The 19,433-nt window shown below is 40.4% G+C and overlaps 1 protein-coding gene across 1 annotated transcript in view; it reads right to left on the bottom strand.

Annotated features, from left to right (window-relative positions):
- Positions 1-11,435, bottom strand: part of C1QTNF7 (C1q and TNF related 7) — a 70,162-nt gene extending 58,727 nt beyond the window's left edge. The window contains exon 1 of the mRNA XM_009239802.4: positions 11,099-11,435. The gene's annotated coding sequence lies outside the window, so the exon portion shown is untranslated. The remainder of the gene's footprint in view (positions 1-11,098) is intronic.
- Positions 11,436-19,433: the final 7,998 nt, after the last annotated feature.

Raw genomic sequence — 19,433 nt, 5'->3', positions numbered from 1 at the left:
ACTTTCGGTGTGTGTCTATTTTATTTTGACCTGTGAATTCTTCACCAAGTGAGCCCACTCTTGTTGAAATTGCCCAGCCAGGGTACTGAGAACTGGAGCAGGGATAGTATAATCCACCTTGCCTTGCCTGCTGACAGTGCATTTTCCAAATAGCAATCGGAGTGGACTTTCAGATCTGTCAGTCACTCTTCTGTTGAAAACCCTGCAGTAGCTTCCCACCTCTCCCGGGATAGAGCTCAAAGTGTTTTCAAGACCTTAGATGATCTCCTTCCCACTGCCTTCTGACCTCAAGCCTCTGCCTCATGGGATCCTTTCCAGCCACCCTGGCATCTTTGTTGTTCCTGAAACAAACCAAGCACAGTCCATCCTGCCTTCTGTCCTGCTTGTCACTCCTCAGCTGAGAACGCTGTTCTCGCAGAGGCTGATGTGGCTTATGTCTCTGCTCCAACATTGGCTTCCCATGGCTCCCAGCCTTATCTGACCCACCTGTCTACACTTTTCTGTCCCTATGTCACTCCCTTTTCTGTGGTCCTTCTGACATGTACGTCTTTGTGTTTTCTTTGTCTGTCACCCCTCCAGTGGACTCTAAGGGGCTAAAGGGAGGGACTTTGTCTGTTTTGATCACAGCTCTGTCCCAAGCACCCACAATAGTGCCAGGTACTTGGTGAGCACTTAGTTCTGCCTCTCTGTTACTGTGCTGGTCTTGCCAGTAACTAGAATTCCTAAAAAACAAGTCAAAGAGACCAGTACTTATTTACAAGAGCTTGGGAAGACAGAGAGAAAAAGAGAGAAAGAGAAGGAGAGAACCAGTGTTCAAGAAATCGCAAGCCCCTAACCCTTGTTCTTACAAGAGAATGCTCCTCTTGGGAGCCGTGAAACACTGGCTGATCCTGGGTCTGTCCACTCCACCTCTTGCTTCTCCCTGCTATGATGCTGGTGAGGGCTGGTAGGGCAAGGTGGAAGAGAATCCTGCAACCCCACTCCCCGGAGGCCACTACTTGCTCTGGTCTGCCTGCCAGCTGCCTCCCCAAACCAACCATTATGATTTCAAATAATTAAAGGAAGACAGTCAAAATCGGAAACATTTGGAGGTAAGAGCCTGATCTGGCCCAGTAAAGTTTATACTTACAAAAATTTTCACAGGCCAAGTATAAAAACAGTCTATGGTTTAGATTAACTCCCTTTCATTTGTCATGTCTTGAACCATTTCTATAACACTGAACATAAAAGCTCCGGAATTCAGTTTTCTGCCTGCACACACCTCTTTGCTGGCGAGGCTCCAGAACATTCTCTAGACTCAGGGGTCATAGAAAGAGATGTGGTCAGAGGTCTTCTCGAATAGTATACACCTGGGCCAAGTTATTTTCAAAGCTGAGATGAGCTTAGAGAAGTCATTATAGTTTAGGGTTTAAAATAAAAAAAAAAGTTGTATTTGTGTTTCACTTGAAAGGCAAAATATATGCATGGTGTCATGGGCTATTTTTAGATGAGATCCTTTGTAAATAAACAATTGCTATCATTTCAATCTGTCAAGGAGGACAGAAGTGAATATATATTTCCTTTCTAGTGCTTACTCTATGACAAGCACAGGCCTGGGAGATCTCAGCACACATTTAATCAGCTCACTGTCTTTATCTTAAGCAATGATCCCAGGTTCAACCTCCTAGAGAAAAACATTATCATAGTCATCTCAATTTCCCTACTATCCCCAATTTATTCAAATTCCTACCCATCTTCACTTGCTTCTCACCTGCCTCAGTGGACACAGCTGTGAGTCAGGATCCATGCTTGTTCAAGACCAAGTCCTCCACCTGGGTGGTTGTTTTGATCCATCTCTCGCCTCTCCAAGATGACCTGGTCTAACTACCTTCTCTCATTCTCTGATAGCCTCCATTTCTACTACTGGCTGGTTGCTTTTAACCTACACAAATGTTCAATTTTTGTCCATTCTGAAATAACCTTGACTTGGCTCCCATAGCCAACTCTAACACCATGCATCTCTGTCCTTCCAAGGAAGGTGGACCTGGCAGGTTAAAGGCAGGTTTCAAGACTAGCAAGGGGTGAAGAAAGCAAATCAGCCCTTTCCAAAGATACTACAGATGTTGCTACCTGAAGGCATTCAACTGTGCCTAGTATTCTGTGGTTGGGAGTAGGTGGGAATGACTATTTCTGAACAATAACAATTTGAAGGTACAAAGCCTTAAATAAATTTCCTAAATTTCATTGGTTTCTACAGTGTTCTGGCTAAGGCCAGCTAGGAGTTGGAGATTGCCCATTGCAAGTGAAAGGTGTGCGGGATGAGTATGCACAAGTACCTAAATGGAAAGGGGATATGTTAGGACAATGGAGGATATAAATTGTTTTTGTTGTCTGCCTAGTGACTGGTTTTGAGCCTTTATGGAGAGAGTTGTAACATCAGACACTGAAAGGAATGCTTCCAGGAAAACGTTTCAGGAGGGCATTTCTAGGAAAGGCTTAACTCTCTTGGTATTAGCGTAACCATTTTGGGGGCCATGTGAATCAACATAGGGAAGTGGCTTTCTCTCTACCTCCCTCTGCCCTGAACCTAGCAACACTCTGGCTGCATGAAAATTGTCATTTGGGGGGATTGGGGGAAGATAAGAGATTGCATTTGTCACACAAATATTACCATTGCCAAGAAGGACAACATTAGGGTCCATGGTTTGCATAGTGTCTGCTGCCTTGGAGTTCCTGAGTACATGTGGGCACAGCACAGAGACATCAAGAAACACTTAGGTGAAGTTGCTCAGTGAGAGGAGAGGGCATGACGTTGGATTGTTGACATTTAAGTGTCCTTATCAGTATGCTCAGGCTCCTAAGTCCGGAGAAATAAAATGTTTTCTGTAAGAGGCCAGGGATTTTTGTCTGTTTTGATCACCTCTGATTTGGTAAACACTAATAAGTATTTGTTCAATGAACATGTAATGACTTTGGCAGCATTTGGGCCAGGAAATGTGGCAAGCCTGCCGAGAGCTGGATACTTAGTCCGAACAGCTGGAATCAAGTAGGATCCAGGAAGAATCAACTAAGGTTAGATTAAGAGTATGGAAGGGAAACAGTGAAGCAAGAGCAATGGCTTTTTTTAAGAAAGTCTGGCTGCAAAAATAAGGAGACAAATCAGATGGGAGTTTGAGAAGGGTATGGGATTCATCATGTGTAACAATATGATGCAAACTGTACTACAATAGATAGGAAATACCAAAATAGGCCTGAGTATATCATGCATTGTTTTGAATGGGGCTTCTAATGCATTATCTCAACAATCTACATACTGACCAGGTGAGATGGGTGGGACAGGTATGTTAATTCTTTTTTCCAGGTAAGGAAAGAGAGAGAATAAGGTTAAATGGTAGCTTGCTGAAGGTCACAGCATTCATTCGTGAACAAGAACCCATGGCTTTGAATTGTGTTCTAGAATTTTTTTTTTGCTCTATCATCTTGCAGAAATGAGTTTTTGGCTAATGAATAGATTTTGGCTATGCAAATCTGTAGGCTCTTTTTTTTGTTTGTGTTTTTCCTCTTTTTAATTTTGCAGTGGTGACTATGAGGTGACAAGCTTTAAATCTTTGACTGGAAAGGTCACAGTGACATGGGGAGATAATTAAAATGGAAAGAAAACCAAACTTGAAACCTGGCTTCACGGGTTAAGATGAGGATAATGTATTGAAACAGCTGAGAGCCTCTGTGAAGGCTTTATTTCACATCACAGCAACACAGAACAAATTGCACAAATTCTGGGAATCATATCCCTTGGAAACAAACACTGAAGTCACTTTTTAAAATGTCACCAAATGGCTCTGTTGACTCTATTTTGTAACAAGTTACAAACAGATGGCACTTTGAAACATACGATGCAGCTTGGAAAACGAAATTGCTTAGACATTTTTGTCTGGTTTGCTAAGATAATGTGATGAAGCCCCAAATGAAAGAATCTTGGCGTGCACTGATAGAGGAAGGCTACACACCATTCAGTAGATTTGTTTTAATTTCTCACAATTAAAGAGTTGGTTCTTCAACTGTCAATCCTGTCTGAGTTGGGTTCCATGAAGTTGCGTTCCATTATGCACTTGCTGAATAAAAGGTGCAAAGCAAGGGAGAAGAGAATTACCATTCCTGGATGTCTAGTTCACGCTAGCCTCTTTATGTGGCATATAAACATTTTATATATCTTATTTATTTATAAAGAAATTCTATGGGTAGCTACTATTGCCCTTATTTTAAATATGAAGAACCTGTAGTCCAGAGACATCCCATACCTAATTAAGTGCACAGGTGGAATTCAGACTTTGATATGTGCACCCAAACTCATGTTTTTCCCATTTTATCTACTTCAGGAAGAATTTTGTTCCTATCTTCCCCTTTTCACTTTTTAAGAAAATATTTCCATGTTCACAATTTTTTTTTTTTTTGAGATGGAGTCTCGCACTGTCACCCAGGCTTGAGTGCAGTGGCGCCATCTCTGCTCTGCTCACCGCAAGCTCCGCCTCCCAGGTTCACGACATTCTCCTGCCTCAGCCTCCCGAGTAGCTGGGACTACAGGCACCCGCCACCATGCCTGGCTAATTTTTTGTGTTTTTGGTAGAGACGGGATTTCACCGTGTTAGCCAGGATGGTCTTGATCTTCTGACCTCGTGATCCACCTGCCTCAGCCTCCCAAAGTGCTGGCATTGCAGGCATGAGCCACCGCGCCTGGCCAATAATTTTTCAATATTAAAAGAAATACAGCTAGTAAATGTTTATGTAATATAGTCCAATTTATATATTAAATTCTATATTTATTGTTTTCAGAAATAGGAATTTATGGCATATTTTGACAAGTATGGTTTGTTGAGTCACTCAAGACCCAACCCAATTCACTTCTGCCTCTACCTTTTTTCTTTTTCTTTCTTTTTTTGAGACAGAGTCTCACTCTGTTGCCCAGGCTGGAGTGTAGTGGTGTGATATTGGCTCATTGCAACCTCCACCCCCCCAGGTTCAAGCGATTCTCCTGCCTCAGCCTCCCCAGTAGCTGGGATTAGAGGTGTCTGCCACCACACCTGGCTAATTTTCGTATTTTCAGTAGAAATGGGGTTTCACCACATTGGCCAGGCTTGTCTCAAACTCCTGGCCTCAAGTGATCCATTTGTCTTGGCCTCCCAAAGTGCTGGGATTACAGATGTGAGCCACTCTGCCCGGCCTCTCCATACCTTTTTTACATGAAAGACTGGAAAGCAGAATACACAGACTTCCAGATTCCCTTGCAGCTAGGGGTAACCCTATTACTTACACAGTTTCACCAATAAAATGCACATGGAAAGTCTTGGAGGAAGGCTTCCCTTCTGAAATTAAAAGGCAAAGTTTGACAAGGAAAAGGCTTTTGTTTTCCTCCATGGAATATGAACTCAATACCTGGAGGTGCAGCAGCTATATTGCCACCATAAAAATAAAAGCCCATGCTAGCATTAGTGAGAAGGAATAGAGAAGGACACTGGTTTCCTAGTGGCATCCTTGGATAGCTACAGCATCCCTAGACCTTCCTCTGGGCTTCTTGTTGTGTGAGAAAAATAACCCCCCTGCATAATAAAGGAACTGGGTTTTCTGATACTTACAAATACAATCCTAGCTGATACACTTAATAGCCAGAATTTTAAAAGGTATTCCTATTTTCTAACACAGTTCAATTTTCATGCCAGCTTTTCTCCCAATTTGTAGTTTCCAAACACTGAAAGTATAGCCTTTGAATTAGACAACAGATTCATTGGAAAGATATTCATTTTGTTGGGCATTAACTGTAACAGAGTTGGGTCCACTCCCGGGTTATGGAAAAATGGCCCACATGGTATGATCCAAGCAACTGTGGCCCTTCCAGACAATCTGGACATCACTTCAACCAACGTAATTGGCCTGGGGTAGGGGAAGAAGAATAGGACAGCTGGACTCAACATGTCCCCACCATTTTGCCTTGCATGGATGTAGACTTGGCCTTTGATTGGAAAGTTTAGAAAGGAACTTGAGGAATCATTTTGTCTCTTTTCACCTTGGGGAAGGACCACACTGAAGTCATACCAGACATATATGATAACTGATCTGGTTTTAATAGACCTCCAAAGAAGACAATTCCACAGCCTCTTCCCTAAGGAGACCATGTCAACATTTAAAAACTCGCAGTAAATTCTTCCTTTGCTGAAATAGAATTTGTATTGCATGTGGGTTAAAAAAAAAACCCTGATTTTTCTAAAGCAGAGTGACAGAGTGGAAAGTTAGCAGGTTGTGGAGTCCAGCAGTCCTGGGTTGACTTGTGGCTTTGCTGCTTGCTAGTTGATGAACTTCCTTGTTATTTAACATCACTAAGCTTCATTTCCTTATCTGCAAAATAAGCAAAGTAATAGCTACACTATAATCCCTGAAGTTATGGTTCAGAGCTAATATATGTAAAATGTTGGGAATATTATTTGTCATAAAAGTAAGTGTTCGAAAGCAGTTCTTTTTTCCCCTTCTCTGTCGACTGGACAACAACTTACCACTATTCTCTGGTTGAAATTGTGTCGGAGCCCAGGAAGCATCATGAATTGCTCCACAACTTTCTTCACTACAGGCAAATTAACTCCAATTTCTTAATACCATCCTCTTTACTCTTATTTTTCAGTGCTTGAATCTTAACTCGGGAACTTGTTTCCAAAAAAATTATATAAAAAAAAATGTGCTTTGCATTCTGGGGAATTGCAGTTTTATAAAGTAAGCAAAAAATAACAGTACTTGAAAATTGAAAACATTGACCCATATATTCTACTTTGCTATACAGACCAAATTCTCATTCTAGGTTGCAGATTCATAATTGAGGTCACTATGGTGACAAAGACAAAATGGAGTAATGAGACAATCATTTGGATTGTTACAGCCAAGGATTTGGCCACAATTATTAGGCTAATTGAAAGACAAAGTTTACTTCTCTGGTGCAAGTTCTCTGCATGGTGATCTTCATTTTGAGCAGGCCACTAACTTAGACCCAAGTGATCTGCTGTGCCATTTTAAGAAAAGGAACATTTCAGACCCTGGATTGTTTTTAGAACCTGTACACTCTATTAGTTCTTGGCTAATAGAGTGTTGGATCGACTGACTTCTGGCAGCTTTGGACGTTGACTCCACTGACATATGTACAATTTCAGACTTGAAGCCACTCAGGAAGTAATTGTGAAGCCTCACAATTCATTCCTAAAAATCTGCCATGCGGTGGTTCTTGTCTCCTCCAACAATGCAATCCCTAGGAATTGTGATGATATGAGCTTTTAAAAAAATTGTTAATTGATCTTCATTCACTTAGGACATACTAATTTGTCTGTGATGAGGAAGAACATGTTGAAAAAGCCCAGAACATTGAATGAAAGAATGAAACAGCTACTGTAATATAGTTTGGTTCAGAGATTTTTTTCTTTCTTCTTTTCATACAATTACTTATGGCATATGATACTAAGAAAGAGAAAGAAAATTCCAAAGCAGAGTTTTCAGAGCAGAGTCTAGAGAAGCCCCATAGATTTACTCCAGCTGCGCAGTTAATAGGTGATGAAACAGGCTTAAAAAGAGCTTCAGTGACTTGTCTAGTGTCCCATGGTTAGTCAGTGGCTTACTTAATCATGGCTTAGTTTCATTTTGTCTTTCTTATGATTCAGCTTTGAGCTAAATGCCCCTCCCTTAATGAGGTGGTCCTTGACCATGTTAGCTAAAGAATTAGCTCCTTCCTGGCAACTAGTCACTCTGTCTTGTTATTCTGTTTTATTTTATTCATACCACTTTTCAATTTCTGAAGTTACATTCTGGTTTATGATTCTGTGGTTTGTCTCCTGTAAAGTGCAAGCTCCACAAAGGCAGGGACTTTGGCTCTTGTTCACTATTATATCTAAAATAATGTTTAGGACATATAAGTCCTCAGTGCAAATTTGTGGATTGAATGGACCAGAGCTAAAGAGGAAAGGAACTCTTGTTTCTTAAGTATCTATTATGCTAGTTGCTGTGCTAAGTTGTTTATGTGTGTTACATAAACTAAGAGGTAAGTGATGTGCTTGGAGCCTTGCAGTTAGAAAGTGGAGAAGCCAGAATTGAAAGTCAGGGATATTTTGCTTCAAGTCATGACATCACAAGAAATGATTTCCAGTGTTCAATGCTTCCTGCTCCACCACCCTCTCCATGACCTCTTCCCAGGCATCTAAAGTTCCCAGTACACCAAGTTTGTGTTTGGCATCCCCTGTTGGCTTATATCTATCTGGGCACTATAGTTTTCAGAGAAACCAACTTAAAGATATTATATTCAACACAGTAAATACTCTACGTTGCTGGTGCTTCTCTGTATAAAATTTACTGAGTAAATTTCTCATAGATATTATAGCTTTATTTCAATTTGATGATGAATCCTATTGAGTTGCACAAATTTGCCATGAAAAGCCTACCAGAGAAAGAAATCCACCCATCTGCTAATGATTGAAACCTGATGCAATCAAAGATGATAGAAGGTTCAGATGACATGGGCCAAAAGATGAAGAAAGCACAGGGGTATCAACAAGACAGGAAATAACCCTGAAATAGTGTTGATTCTGACCACAGGGTAATCCACAAATTTGAGTTGGGGAAAATGTCAAATTTCTCATCTCTATCAGGACTTTTCACCTTCTTCAGGTTAGGTCATATTGGATATAACAATTTCCATTTTGTCCTAGATTATAGAACTGTCAAACTTTAGTGCATACCAGAATCATCTAGATAATTTATTAACAAAGGGGCACAGGGACCTACTTTAATTAAAGAGATTCTGTGCCAAGCACAGAGTGAGGGCTTAATTGATGGTGACCATTAGCATTGTTATTTATTTCACTCTTCCCCAAAGGGCAGGTGTGGGCCTGACCCATTCATTCACAGATTGGCAAGAGAAAGGAAAAATACGCACAAAGCTTGGAATTTGAAAACCTGTGTTCAGACATCAGTGCTGCTAATTTCTAGGTATGTGACTTCGGATGAGTCACTTCACGTCTTTGAGCTTCAGTTTACTTGTCTGAAATCATCATAGTCAATAATGTTTATTTAGAAGGCCATTGTAAGAACTGGATAAAGGAATGCAGAAGAAAGAATCCAACAACAAAAGGGCAGGAGGCTGTGGTTTAAAATGTGGACTTGCTCTATTGTGATTAAAACACTCATTTACTTCCAAGTCCCAGCCCTGCCAGCCATCATTACCTGTGTAATTGTAGGCAAGTAAACCTCGCTAGCCTTGGTTTTCTCATATATGAAAGAGACAAAAACAATACTTTGTCTATATCAACTCTCAAACTTTACATGAACCCTGCTGTTATGAGCTCTATTTTATTGTAAGGGAACTGAGGCACAGAGGAGTTAAGTAACCCAACCCAGATTCACACAGACGCCAATCTGGTTTGTGTCTCCAGGAACTCTGCTTCAGAGTCTCTACACCTTACCAGTGAGCCTGCTGCTCCCACGAGCACACGAGGCATGATTAGGAAGGGCCCAGCACACGACAAATGCTCAGTAAATATTTCCCCAAATTTGAATAACTTACTTTCACATTACAAACTTCATCCTATTTCATTACGCAGTCCACCGCACAGCTCAGACAGTCAGTGTTCAACCCTATGTAGCTATTGCCCATGAACACAAAAGTGCACTTGGGCTGCATGAAAACTACAGACATGTTTATACAAGAAGGGGAGCATTGTGTCACATTTGGTTTTTATTGCTTTCAGCACATTAGGCACATACTATCTGTTTATTAGGTAAAGCTGAAAGGTTATAGATCACCTTAGAATAAAAGTATAAATGAGTTGCTTGAGAAAGGGCTACGTAGAAAATTGCTGTTATAAATGCACAGTAACCTAGAGCCTTTTGACTCTTGGAAGTAGCTTCTGGGTGTGCTGACAATGACTGACATACTGGAAATGAAACGTGTCTTAACAGTATAGGATGTGGAAGTACACACCAAAATTATTCAAAGAGAGGAAAGGAAGTCAGATGTCAACTAGAGTTAAGGGCAATTATTATTTATTTTGGAGGAGCTTTCCAGTGAGTTGGGGGAACACAACCCAGGCTGAGGGTGTGGGGTCTTATTGAAATCATGAATCAGAACAAATTGGGAAATACATAGTCTGATGATATGACAGAGTGTGAGGACTCGGGACATATGTTCCTTGCAGCCATAGAATTCATGCTGAGGGACCTGCAAAATGGACATTTAAGTTCCCGAGGACAAAGGCTGATCCAAACAAAACGATTCCGTTCAAGTTTGTTGTAATTCTTTTAACTACTTCCCAGTCATTACCCACAATTTGATTTGAAATACTTACAAAAGAAATGTACCCCAGTACAATGCATCATTTATGAAATTATGCATTCTATTTATAGAATTACTATTAATGCAAACTCATAGTTTTACCAACACAATTTAGATATGTCTGCTTCCATATTGCAATGATCGCACTCTCCTCCCATGGCCAAGTGGAGTGGTGAGCACATTCGCTTAATAATAAAATAGACAGTAAATAAATCAACACCCTTAATGAAAGCTAAATTGAGCACAGGATTTATGCCACTATAAGGAAATCTCCACAGAACAATATTCACTTTAATGCTTTCTTTTTCCTCTACTAAAATCCTACAGTGTATCAAAATGAAGAAAGCACCTTCAATGTGAATTATGTAGGAACGGACACAATGACAATTCTGTTTTTCAGAGTAGGGTTACAGAGCCACTTCTGCTTGCCCCCACGAGTGTCGGTGTCAGCCTCACACTCCTCTTGAGTATGGATCTATAGCTATGAAGGAGCATAATTGGCAAGGGAGGGCTTTTCAAAACTAACCCTTCCCAAGCAAAGCCGATTCTGACGACTTTCGCTTTCCCTCTCTTGTTCAGCAGTGGCAACCCCCAGAGGAGTTGTGTTATTGACTAAGCCCCAGTCGGTAAACACCCCTGAACATCATTTAAAAAAAAAAAAAATGAGAGAGAGAGAGAGAGAAACACCAACATGAGCCAAAAGACGCCTTTCTAAGGAAAAAAAGCCTGAAGACGTTTACTTCAATGAAGAGAGGGCTGTTTACTTACATTGCTCGCAAGACCTTCCAACAGCTGGAGTCTTTGAACTCTAATGTGCGCAGATGTGGAGCTTTTGCTCAAAATCCCCTTCCCTTTGGCAGCGAGGATTATTCATAACTCTTTGGGGCTTCAGATTGATAAGTAATTTCCTGATTCGCTTTCAAAAGCGTTCTCCCAGGCTTTAAGCGGTGGCAGAGAGAGGGAGCGGGCAAGGACCCCGGCGTGCAATGACGCTGTGGCCTACACAGATCTCCTGATTGTTTGATCGAGCCCGAAAGAAGACGTCGACATTACAAACAAAAATAAATATCCTTCTTTATCTGTTGGCTCGCTCCCCAAATCATATTTGGGAAATAGCACAGTGAGTCTGGACGATATTTTTTCTAAAAGTATAATATTAGCTGAACACCTTCTCATTTTTGTGCTGGGAGAAATCAGGGCACCTCTGACTGGTCTTCAAAGACCAGCTGTTGCAATTTCTTTCTTATCAGCTGCTTTACAGGATGTTCTTAGAGACCAAGCAGCCCAGCCCCTTCGGTTGACAGTCGAAAGAAATGATGCCCAGGGCTTACAAGACTTGACCAGGATCACACAGCTAGTTAGTGGAAGGACGGGAACCTAAGAGCCGGAGGTGGAGGCAGATGCAAGGGCTGGAGATCTGACTCTCAATCTTTAAGATACCTATCACTGGACATGGCCCTTAATGTTTCTGAGTCTTGGTTTTCACAGCTGCAGAATAAAAATCGTAATAGTAACCCTTGCTTGGTCATACAATGTGGTAATCTCTCTGAAAGCATTTTGTCCAGGATGAAAGCAATTGTATCCTAAGATGAAATTTTGTCGACACAGCCCCTTTTACATGCTTCTCTTCTCCTTTCCATTCTCATTTTCCATTCGGTGTTATTTTCTGACTGAAAGAAACCATTGAGTGACTTTTGGATGGAGAAGGAGGAGTACAGTGGCCAGGAAATGAGATAGAACATGGAGAAAATTTTACCTTGGAAATCCAGGTCAAGATTAGATGAAAGGGTATACAGCATATACAGCATATCTTAACATCTGCCTCAGAAGGAACACTAGATCTAGAAATAGAAAATCAAGGCTTGGCCACTGCTTGGAACACTTAACAGCCAAGGGAGCCCTGTGGAGTCATTTAAACATTCCAAAACACAGTTGACTCACTGGGTATGTGATCCGTGTCCCATTGCACTTACCTCATTTTGTTGTGGTTAGAATCAAATGAGGTGTTTATCAAGATAGTGCTTTGCAATGTTTCAGGCTTTGAAACTATAAAGTAGTTGCCATGGTTTGAATATATGTGTCTCCCCACAAATTCATACATTGGAACCTAAGATCCAATGTGATAATATTAAGAGGTGGAGCCTTTAGGAGGTCATTAGGTCACAATGGCACGGCTCTCATGAATGGGATTCATGACCTTGTACAAGGGCTGGAAGGAGCTAGCTAAGCCCTTTTTGCCCTCTACCCTTCTGTCATGTGTGGACATAGCATTTGTCCCTCTGGAGGACGTAGCAACAAGGTGCCATCTTGGAAGCAGAGACAGAGCCCTCACCAGGCCTTAAACCTGTTGGCATCTTGATCTTGGATATCCCAGCCTCCAGAACTGTCAGAAATAAATTTCTGTTGTTTATAAATTACTCAGTCTGTGGTATTTTGTTATAGCAGTACTAATGGGCTGAGACAGTGGTATTTCCCAGCGGGCTGTGCAACTACCATTGCCCATTTCATCTGTGTCATTGGCTGACACCACTAGGTGCCAGGGCTCCTGGGTTCTGCCTTGACCTTTTTTCCCCCTTTTCCTTTTAGGAGTGTATTTCATCTTTCTTCCCTTGTTATCCACCTCTTGGTACTTGTCTCCCATGCTTGCTGCTACTGGTTTTCTTTCTTAGGGCTCAAATTGTCCTTCCATTTTTCATGTAATGGTAAGAATGAAGAACAAAGAGAAAATATTTTGTTCAGTCACACAGAAAGGCATCCACGGTGTCTTGACACAAATGGGAATGTCTTTATTTTTGAAGTAGCCAAGAACAAAGATCAAATGAATCAAGATCAGCGCCCCCTTGAAAATGATCAAGTCATAAGTCCAACTCATATTTTATGGTTCCATTCACGTCTCTTACCCTTTTATAAATTTATTATTTAAATGTTATTTCAGTTAAGATTTGCACTCTATCATCTGTAAGAATTTTCTAGTAGAGTCTTGCTTGGGCTGCCATAACAAAATACCATAGACTGGGTGGCATAAACAACAAAAAATGTATTTTCTCACAGTTCTGAAGTCTGGGAGTCTGAGATCTGGGTGCCAGCATGGTTGGATTCTGGTGAGGCTTCTCTTCTTGACTTGCAGATGGCTGCCTCCCTTCTGTGTCCTCATATAGTGGGCAGAGGGAGATCTTTCTCTTCCTTTTCTTAAGAGACCATAGTCCTATTGGATTATGGACCCATCCTATGACCTCATTTAAGTTGGATTAGCTATGAACGCCTCTATCTCCTGATAAAGTCGTACTAGGGGTTAAAGCTTCAACACATGAATTTTGGGGTGTCACAATTCAGTCCATAGCAAGCCTGCAGGAAGTAAAAGAAGGGAACAAATACTTATTGAGCCTTTTTTTCCCTCACTGAATTGTCAAAACAACATTGATATCTTGGTAGTGACTTTTCTAAGGTCACAAAGCTAGTAAGCAGCAGTGACCAAATGTAAACCATGACGACCAGCACCCTGCTCCCCTCATGACACAGTCAGCCTCCACCTCCTCTTTTCTCCGAGATTCTGAGCTGTGACCCTTTACTTTCCTTTCCCACTCTTTCCTATTGAGTTGCCTGGAGGCAAGACATTGTTACCCAGAGCACCATGAGAAGGAAGCCATGGGGATTCCCTCCATATGCCCACTGAGCTTAGACTGGCAGCCGTAGAGAGTTTGCCTGGAATGTTCTCTCCCTGCATCCCTCCCAGCCCCCTTCATGTTAATAAGTCCCTTCATTAGTTCAAACTGAACTCACATGCTTCTTCCCCGGGATGTTTTCTTTAATCTGACCCTCCCCACCCTTGCTCTTCCTCGCTATATTCTCTTATACTGTCCTACACTTCCCCTTTATAATTTTTTCTCCTTTCATAAGATGTCATAAATGTAGTTTTGTTATTGTAGTGGTTATAGCAATAGGTATATATTTCTAAGATAATTTGCATAATGGGGTTGTCTCCCTCACCAGTCTGTAAGCTTCCTGAAGCCAGGGATGCTTTGCTCACTAAGATATGTCCAGCCATTAGGACACTAACATGACAAGCTACAGAGGAGCAAGGGAGGATTAGATAGGGGCAAGCCGGAAAATAAATAATAGAAGAAAGGCCCTTCAAAATTCCCCTGCAGCAGTATGACTAGCAAGCATATGCCCAAGTACAGTCTAATGAGGCCCCTTTATTAAGCCCTCTGTGTACCACCAAATGCATTCTTCCCCTGTCTATTTTGCTAGGTTTGGCTAATCAAGAATGAAGTTGTTAATGTGAAGAGAGGCAGCTTGAGGAGCAGATCTTGGGTCACATCTGCTGCCTGCTGGTCAATGCCTGGGTTCCTGCAAGGGCAGCACAGCCTGGCCCTCTGCAGGATGGGGCTGCCTGTTCATACCCCATCAGCCTCAGTCTCTTCCTAGAAAGAGCTGACGGGACAGGGTGTGAAGACGTGTAGGAACCAGGAGGAATTCCTACCAGGGAAAGACATTTTCAGTTGAAGGAACCATATGTGCATAGAAACGGAATGACAGCATGTTGTGTTTAGGGAACCTCAAGAAGCCTAGTTTTGTTGGTGAGTTACAAGGAAATGTGATAGTAGAAATGAAAGTGTCAGATAAATCTTAAGTGTTTCCATTATTATCTATTTTTCAAAATTGTTTGGAGGGCCAATGAGAGAGTACATGTGGAATTGCTCTATAAACTGGAAAAAAAATCTTATGAAAATATTTTTATTACAAATTCTTTTGGATGAAGATAACTAGAATATTAGGCTAAGAAACCATGCTGGGAAATGGAGTTATTTATAAATTTCTTTTATTTATAAACCAAAAGTTTTGATTAATTTCCTTCTTATAATCTCCTTTCAAAGGCTAGAATGTAAGTTTATACTATCTGTTGAATATGAGTGAGTTGGGATATATGTTTTCAACTCAGCACCATCCCTGGCCCTTTCTACTCTCTCTCTCTCTGAGGGAACAGAGACTGGAAGCCTGGAACTACATTTCCCAGAATCATTTGTAGGCAGAGTTCCTAATTACAGCCAGCCAAGGAGGGCACACACAGGGTTGTGAAAGATACAAAATAATTAGAGGACATTATTCTTTGGTGTCAGTTACAGAGTGGAAACAGCCAGCTGATATACGGTTTGCAGGAACTTCTGGGTGAGATCCTAGAATCTCACACTTTCCTATGGCTTCCCAGCAACCTTGTTCTTCTCGGTTTACAGCCAAACAGAATGCTTTTTTTTCGCCAGTTGTTGGTCCCATGAACCCCTTTTAAACAATTATTTTTTATTTAGAAATATTTATAGACTCATAAGAAGTTGCAAAAAAATTTACAAAAATACCCTAGCCCCTTCAAATGGTGACATCTTATATCACTGTAATAATCACAGAATAAAAAAAATCGACATGAGTACAATAGTATTAGGCAGACTACAGACCTTCTTCAGTTTTTACCAGTTTTTATGTAGATTCACTTGTGTGTTGCATAGTTCAGTATAGTTGAATACAATTTGATCTGATGTATAGATTCTTTACGGTTCTTTCAATGGCTCTTTAAGACTTTAATTTCTTGTCTTAAATCTCTACCTGATGCTATTTTCTTAACTGAATGCTGACTGAGGTGGTTAATAATTTCTTGGTGTTATCTCACATTTGAAGCCTTGCAGTCAAATTTTGGTGCTTACCTTCCATTATGTTCATTCATGTATTCAACTAAAATCTCACTGACCGATATAACTTCACAGGCCTTCTTTCCCATTGTTTTCATCACAGGATTACAAAGGCATTCCCAGCGTATCATTATATTATATGTAAGCTACCACAAAAGATTTTTAGCTATTCGTTGGGCTGTTAATTGTTCAGTTTTCAAAGTCATTCTTTCTGTAGTAGATTAAAAATGCAAAACTTTTTGAATCATTCTTAAATAATGGTAAAATAATTTATATATGATAAGGCATGAAACAAACAATAGCAGGTATAGCTGAGGGATAGGAGGAGGCTAAGCTGTCATTCTTGAAGATAATAAAACTATACACCTAAACAATGCAGCAAATTTAACAAGGGCCATTAGAAATAATATATGTTTAACAGAGTTTATAGATACAAAAATACATAAATGAAAGTAGCCTTCCTGTATATCAAAATAATCAGAAAACAGAATGTTTGAAAACCCTCTAAAATCTAAAATGATGCTGGTTTCCCTGCAGAGGAAGGAGAGACTCGCCTCTCCCTAATTCTGAGCTGTTTTCTCACTTGAGCCTTAATCAGCACAACTTGTGTGCAGAGACTCTCAAAATTTTGCTAAAATATTTTTTTCTTTCCCTTCTCATCCTTACCTCTGACTCACTAACCACAAGCGATCAAAATCTGGTCTGAAGAAGCCGAGGGAAATGTACACTATGACATGTTCTTTGTCCCTCCCTGATTAAGACATATTTCCTCTCAAAATATCCTAGCCTGCAGAGATGGTCCCTGGCTGTAACTTAATTTTTTTTTAACATCATTTTCTCCAAGGCAGTGTAACAACTTGAAGCCACATATTTCAGAAAATGATGTTCGCTTTACATTCACCATTTGGTTGGCTTTCCCAGAATAAATGAACCATCTGCCCTAAAGAACTATGCAAGTCTTTGCTACTTGCAACCAGTGAGACTAACAAGTTTCCTGGCTAACCATCCCATTACTGGGTATATACCCAAAGAATTATAAATCATGCTGCTATAAAGACACATGCACACATATGTTTATTGTGGCATTATTCACAATAGCAAAGACTTGGAACCTACCCAAATGGCCATCAATGATAGAATGGATTAAGAAAATGTGGCACATATACACCATGGAATACTATGCAGCCATAAAAATGGATGAGTTCATGTCCTTTGTAGGGACATGGATGAAGCTGGAAACCATCATTCTCAGCAAACTATTGCAAGGACGGAAAACCAAACACTGCGTGTTCTTACTCATAGGTGGGAATTGAACAATGAGAACACTTGGACACAGGGAGGGGAACATCACACACTGGGGCCTGTCGTGGGGTTAGGGGAGTGGGGAGGGATAGCGTTGGGATATATACCTAATGTAAATGATGAGTTAATGGGTGCAGCACACCAACATGGCACATGTATATACATGTAACAAACCTGCACGTTGTGCACATGTACCCTAGAACTTAAAGTATAATTTTAAAAAATGGTTTAAAAAAAAAAAGAAAAAGAAAAGAGCATGGTGAAAGAGTCGGGGGTGTGGACAACTGATACATGCAACCACATGGGTGACTCTTAAAATCATTATGATAGATTTTAAAAGCCAGACACAAAGAGTCTATACTGCGTGATACAACTTGTGAAAGTCTAGAAAATGCAACTAAGTCCACAGTGACAAAAAAGCAGATCAGTCAGATCAGTGGTTGCATGAGGCCAGGGACAGAAAGAGAGAAAAACTTCAAAAGGACAGAAGGAAACTTTCAGGGGTAGATGGAAATATTCTGTTTCTTAAATTTTGGCAGTGACTTCATGGGTGTGTACAAAACTCAGCTAATTGAACACTTTAAATAAATCGAATTGTGTACTATAAATGGATGCCTTTTACTGTATGTAAATTATACCTCAATAATGTTGATTATAAAATCGTAGTTAATACATTAGTAATGTTTACATGTGAAAAAAAAATAAAAACAAGTTTCCTGGCTAACATTTGCTAGGTGCTAGCAAAGTTCATTGATTCTTCTGGACATTATCTTAATTCATCTTTACCACTGTATGGGTAGAAAATTAAAGTCACTTAAACCAAATCTCAAGGCTACCAAAAGGTAGAACCAAGATAAGGGCCACGTGGTGAAGCTCCAAGTCCTTTCTCTGCTTTCTTGTAGGTGACAATAATTTTCTTTCCCACAGGGTTTCAAAAACAAGATCTGGGAATCAGCCTGGTCCCTCTGACATTGATACACATACATCCTAGTGAGCTGCATTGGCTGCATCAACTCAGTATGTCTAATTTAAAAAGTCAACTTGTAGAAAAATGCCAGATAAATAAATGGTGCTGGTAGTACTGGGTAATGATGAAAATTGTGTAAGTGATATATGAATGCTGAAAATGTAGTGGAAGTCCCAAGTATATGACCATCACTTGGTGGAAACCTTGTCATGAGAGAGTATTTGGATTTGCTTCCTAAGTGGAGTTAATTCTTTACAACTCTAGCACCTAATAAAGGCAACAAAATTCATATCACTCTCAAAAGTATAATTTAGAAGACTCTATTTTCCCGAATAATAGTTCTTCTTTGAAGACTACTGGAAATTGCCTTCTTTCTAATTTTAAGATTTTTGATTGAAAACATTCAAATGTAGGCCTAGCTTCAAAGAATAGTTTGAAACTAAGAAGCACTTCCTGATTTATATTCCTTCATTAATTGATTCAAAAGAAGAAAGAAGTTCCAAATCTCAGCAATTTTCATTATGGATAAATAGATGCATCCCCTATGTAAATGGTTGAACCAAAATGTCCCTCAAAAGAACCTAGTCTCAAGCCCTTCGAATTTCCAATCTCTTAGTTTCACAATCATCACTATCTTTTCCCCCCAATTTTTCCATTCCTCATGTGCATCAGCATGACCCTGCTGTCTCAGCCAGCCCACAGGAATCACACATGCACTTCCTGTCTTAATCAACAATGAAGCTCTCACTTAGTTGGTAGATCATTCAGGATAAGGACATTTACTGAGGCTTCCTTGTTTTAGTCCAGGAACACATAGCAGCTCCTTTGGAGACTGCGGACAACATTTAAGTCTCATGTTATTTGAAAGGTAAATATGTAGCCACAAAAGAAAATTTAAAAAAGAGAAGAAAATAAAACAGAGAAGGGAGAAAGATTGGAAGGAAAAAAAGAAGGAAGGAGAGGAAGGGAAAAAAGTGAGGAAAAAGAAAAAGGGAGAAAGACAGTGAAAGAAAAAGAAAAGGCGGAGGAGGGAGGCAAAGCAAAGGGTTAGATGCTGTAACTGCAAGTAACACAGACTTGGGCTGTGCATTTTTTTCAGGGGACTATCCGCAGTTTTTCATGTGCCATACCATGCCGTTCTTCCATGATGCAG

This window comes from Pongo abelii, chromosome 3 (assembly GCF_028885655.2).
Source record: "Pongo abelii isolate AG06213 chromosome 3, NHGRI_mPonAbe1-v2.0_pri, whole genome shotgun sequence".
Classification (NCBI taxonomy): domain Eukaryota; kingdom Metazoa; phylum Chordata; class Mammalia; order Primates; family Hominidae; genus Pongo; species Pongo abelii.
Note: the sequence above shows the minus strand (reverse complement) of the source record. Positions and strands in the feature narration are given on the sequence as shown.